Genomic DNA, 5,767 nt, shown 5'->3' with positions numbered 1-5,767 from the left:
TTCACAAGGAATCCACTCTGCACCTTCTCACGCCTCATGAGGGGTGCAGATATTAGGGAAGACATTAACCATTAAAAAGGGGCAATTAAGAATTTTCAGTCAAGCCTAACATATATATTGGAAATTTAAGATTAAAAGTTTTAGAACTTTCAAATAAATTTTAAATATCACTAACTCTGACTTTTAGACTGTTCATAATCTCCCATCCTATATTAGGCTTTTCATCAATCTTATGTGGGTTTGAAATTTTAAAAAGGAAAGATTAATTCTCAACCATATCAAACTATTGTCCCCATCATCTACAGATTCTCTAACCAGAAAAAGTTGTAAAATCAACCCCATAGACATGCTGTCAGTTTTTGCATAAAGCACCTTCAAGTATAATTAAAAGAAAGGCAAGAAAGTAACAGCACAGGCAAATTAGCGGAATGATGGGGTGAATGTTATAGACAACATAGATAAATTATAATTAATTTCAAACTCAAGTTTAGGTAATGCTAATTCTGAAACACAGGGAAAAAAGTGCAACAATTATCCCATCAATACCAGGTAATATCAACCATAAAAAGGTTGTCAAAGCAAATAACACAGAAGATATAAAAAAGACAAAACTATATAAAAGACAACAGAAAATAAAAAAAACTAAGCTAACTATTAACATAAATCAATTACCTTTGTTTGTTGGTTCTTTTAGCCTGAAAATACGTACTACAGTCTCCTTGTGACCAGGAACTAAACTATGGAAGACTTTAGTTTGATAAACTTTCACTTCTCCAAGAGAAACATCTTCAGCTCTGAAAGTTATGTGATACAAAGCAACTGATTGGGCATTTGCCTTGATAATATCAAGGAGTCTCAGATTTGCACCCTACACAAATATTTTGTTAAATAAAATGTAAAATGGATATGTAATTAATAATCCGAAATATAGAAGAAAAAAAAAAGCCAAGGCAAATACAATTAAAAAAAATATATACGAAATAACTATTTATGTATAATCGGTGAGAAATTTATTCAGTAAAGGATAATTAATATTTACAATATTTAGCATCTAAGATTAGCAACACACCTTTTTATTCTGTTCCTCGATAGCATAGGCAAGGGCCTCTTTGCAGCCTATAGTAAATTCGTCATCATCATCTTCAAGATCCACATGAAAAGCAACACCCAGAAAAAATTCTCCGTCACCTGACTTTGGATAGTCATCAAAATCAAAACCCTGGAAAAGAAGGTTGTCCAATCCGTTAAGAATGCAATTGCACAAGAAGAAAAACTACAAAGGGAGAATAGTTATATATAATTACATCGCTTTCCTCATACTGTCGTCTGTAATTAATATAGACATCCCTCTGGTTGCCCTCATAGTCAGGGTCATCATAGCTGTAAGGTTCATCTTTGTTCCTGACAAGGATACGTTTCGTAGTATTCTCACTGTCAGAGCTATCCTCTTCACCGTCGGAGCCCTCCTCAACGTCTTCACTGTCGGAGCCCTCTTCAACGTCTCCATCGTTGGAGCCCTCCTCAACGTCTCCGCCGTCGGAGCCCTCCTCAACGTCTCCCCCTTCGCAGCCCTCCTCAACGTCTCCACCGATGGACTTATCGGCAACTTTAACCCCCTCACTATCGGCAAATTTTACCTCTTCAACGGTGGTGTTATCGGCAACTCCTCCTTCGCAAAGCATGGGTAGACCCTCTAGATCCATCATTCCTAACCTCCGTAAACCCTAGGAAGGAAATATTTATATCAAGGAATCCAATACGTGTTTTTCTCTTTTCCTTAACGAACAAATTTGTATTTAATCCCTCAAATATTATTAATTGTTTATTTGGTCCCTCGACTTTTACGGTTCTAACTAGTACTCCCCTCCTTCCTCGCTCAGAATTTTGAAAAGGGAAGAGTCCCAGGTGAGCTGTAATTTCTCTGTTGGGCCTTATTTATCCAACATATATCATATTTCAACATACCAATTCTTCTCCAACTTGTCTGAGATTTCTGGATTGCAAAACAAATTGGAAATTTGCAACAGATTTTGCTTATTGGGCAGAATGCAGTAGCCTGTGAACATTTAACTTGTAGCTAAAACCTCCGTTGGTTGTTGATTTTAGTTACATTTGGATGGCTGTTGATTTGGGATTCATCACTTTTCTTGATGTTCAACTATGTTAATCTAGGATCAATACAATTATAATTCAAGTTTTTAAAAATTTTAAAATTTAATAATTAAAAATTAAATGAGTCGTACATATATTTTATAAAAATAAATTGACATAAAATTTATAAAAAAAAAGGCACAAATCAACCTATCTATTTTATACAAGCAAATAGTCGAGCTAAATAACTGGAAAATTACATGATATGGAAAATCAGTTTGATTAATTTATCGTTAAATTGAATGGAAAAAATAATTGATAGTGATCCATTTAATCATGCTCATATTAATCTAAAAGACTAAATATATTTATATTTTTATTTTATTTATCACTAATCGATTGAATGCTTAAATTAAAATATTAACCTATTTAACTTTTAAAATTTACCAAATAATAATAATTACATATAAATTTATTATATTATTGACATGTTTTATAGAAAGAAATTAATCTGTTGTAGTATAAATTTTACTAAATGTTGCTCCGAATTGTTATGAAGAAACAAAATTAAAAAATAAATAGTTTAGATATTAGATGGATTATAATTTTCGTTTAACTGTTTAATGGATTAATATTAAACAATAGAGATGTTTGAATGAATATATATATATATATATATATATATATATATATATATATATATATATATATATATATATATATAATGTATAAATTTTAAAAAAAACTAAAAGAAGAAAAATAATTAAAAAATATATATAAATAACCTTTTTTTTTTTGCCAAAAAACTGTAAAGGACACTGCCACAGCTCTGATACTGACAAAGACCTTACTCTTCCGGTGGCAGCCTAGGGCTGTAAATGAGTCAAGCTATTCGTGAGCTACTCGAGACTCGACTCGATAAAAGTTCGATCGAGTTCGGCTCGTTTTTTAAACGAGCCAAACTCGAGCTCAATTTTGAGGCTCGTCACTTAAACGAGCTGAGCTTGAGCTCCATAGTATTCGGCTCGTTAAGGCTCGCGAGCTGGTTCGGTTTTAGGCTCGCGAGCTGGCTCGTTGAGAAGGCTCGCGAGCAGACTCGTTGAGAAGGCTCGCCAGCAGGCTCGTTGAGAAGGCTCACGAGCAGGCTCGTTAAATAGGCTCGTGAGTAATATTGTTTAAATAAATTGGTGAATCAATTCGTTAAATAAATTTATGAACAAGTTCATATATTATTAAAAAAATAAAAATAACTATAAAGTTATAAAATTTAAACTATTATAAATACTTGAAAATTATAGTATTGAAAATTACAAATAATTAAGATTAATTATTATAATTAATATTCTTTAAAATTAAATTATAAAAATCTTTTGTATATAATTATTATAATAAGATTTCATAAAATTAATGTATAATCACAAATAATTAATATTAATTATTATAATAAGTATTCTTTAAAATTATAGTACTACATGATAAATTGAGTTGTAAAAATTATATACATTTTAAAATTAAAGTATAATTATAAAAAAATTTTTGTATATAATTAAGCATACAATATAAAAGATGATAATAATTATTAAAGTATATTAATAATAATTAATTAAGGTTATATGGATGTTGAAGTTGAAATTCAAGTTAACTAATTGAACAAGCATGAAGATGATTATGAAGATAATTAAATTATATTAGTTTGTTTCAACTGTTGGAAGTTGGAATCAATTTTATTCGTTTGATATTAAACTTTGTGTGTAATTTAATTTTATTATGTTGTTGAATTTATATTTATTTGTGTTATTTTAGTTATAAATTGTGTTACGTAATTTTTTTTATGTACACTCTCTTGTTTTTTATATTATTTAAATTAATGATGATTAAAAACTGATTAAAGTGTAATTATTAATTCGAGCTCGAGCCTGAATTTGAGCTCAAACCAAACTTTTTAATTTTGAGCTCGGTCTCGACCTTTTTTAACGAGTTTCTTAATCGAGCTTTCCAAGTTCGAGCTCGAGTTTTATTAACGAGCTTCTTAATCGAGCTCGAATTAGACTCGTTATTAAATCGAACGAGCCTTTCACGAGTCGAGCTCGAATCGAGCTCGATTATAATATTTAATTCTCGAGCCGAGCTCGAATCAAATATTAGAGCTCGAGTCGAGCTCGAGCTCGAACTCGAGCTTCCAAACTTTTTTAATAAACGAGCTTGAGTTTTAAAAAGTTTGGCTCGGCTCGGCTCGATTACATCCCTAGGCAGCGAAAAGCCTTATCAATCAATTGAATAACCAAAGAGTAAACGCATTAGCCAATGCAAACAGCGCCATAATCCGTCCAGAGAGAATGAAGGGATGCATTAGTTCTCTCTCTAATTAATTCAAAAACTCTATCTGAGCCTATAAATACTAGTAACAAAGTCAAATTAGTCCATAAATTTTTAATCAATGTTCAAAGACAATGAAATGACAACCCCAATCCCATGTTGCCACAAACTGAATATCTAATTCTCTCTCAAAAACTACATTAATCAATGGGTTTGGCTCTCCTGCACACATTAGTCCTTTAGTTGGCCAGTGGTGAAGCTAGAATTTCAATTTAAGGAGCAAATTTTGATATTATTTTTATTTTATAATTATATATTTATTTCTTATTATAACTCATTTTTCTAACATATAGTTTATTTATTAATTTATTAATATACCCATATTTAAAATATATTAAAAATAAAATTAATTAATTTTAAAATAATTTAATAATTAGAATTGTTTAATTTTAGTATTATTAGTATAAGCTTATAATATATCCCTATGAATTTCTATAGAGAACTTTAACATAATATTTTAATTGTTAGTCTTATGAAAAATAATATATGTGACTAAACAATATTTATCCAACTATTAATATTCAATTCTATAATTTAACCAATTATTCATCCTTTTTATGCTAGAAATTTTTTTTCTAATAGATATAATTATAATATCAAATGTGAAAATTATAAACTTATAAATTAAAAAGTATAAGTCATACTTATTTGCTCTTTTATTAAATGTTTGTAATATCATTGATTCTAATTATGTTTAAAACTTTAGTTCAGTTCATATTAATATAAGTCCTAATTTTTTACTTAAAATTAAAATGGGTTTTCTTTTTAATTTAAAAAAAAAAAACATTTCACAAAAATGTAATCTTAATATGTTCATTTTATATAAAACTTACTCTCACAATCTCAATTTCAATTCCGTACATTTCTTCATACACCTCTTTCTCCTCCATTTTCAAATAGCTCGTGCTTTGAAATTTCTTTTTTTAATTATTATTCTCTTAGCATCTAGCATCACATGCGTGATTGCACAATGCTAATAGATAGAAATTGTACAATGAGTCATCAAAATGTTGTGATGCTTTGATTTAAATGATTCTTTTAAATGATTCTTCTTTTCCACTACCACCGTTACAACTGTTGTTGCCATCCGTTATTGTTTGTAGATAAATTGCATATTTTATTAATATATAAAACAAAGTATATTAATAAAATTAAATAATTTATTTTATGAAGAAAATAAAATAAGATATTGTAATATATTTTTCATCGGTCAATGGTTTCAAGTTTAAAATCTAAAAGAGGAAATGTTTTGTTTCACTTAATAAGCAGAATGAATTCATATTAAAAAGATATTATTTTA

The 5,767-nt window shown here is 29.0% G+C and overlaps 1 long non-coding RNA gene across 1 annotated transcript; it reads right to left on the bottom strand.

Moving 5' to 3' along the window:
* Window positions 1–620: 620 nt before the first annotated feature.
* Window positions 621–1,483, bottom strand: LOC122725121. Its single transcript, XR_006352556.1, has 3 exons — window positions 1,305–1,483; window positions 1,070–1,219; window positions 621–868 (listed from the first exon to the last, which is right to left on the bottom strand). It is a non-coding gene; the product is annotated as an uncharacterized LOC122725121 (long non-coding RNA).
* Between the last annotated feature and the right edge of the window lie 4,284 nt (window positions 1,484–5,767).

Source organism: Manihot esculenta, chromosome 11 (assembly GCF_001659605.2).
Source record: "Manihot esculenta cultivar AM560-2 chromosome 11, M.esculenta_v8, whole genome shotgun sequence".
Classification (NCBI taxonomy): domain Eukaryota; kingdom Viridiplantae; phylum Streptophyta; class Magnoliopsida; order Malpighiales; family Euphorbiaceae; genus Manihot; species Manihot esculenta.
Note: the sequence above shows the minus strand (reverse complement) of the source record. Positions and strands in the feature narration are given on the sequence as shown.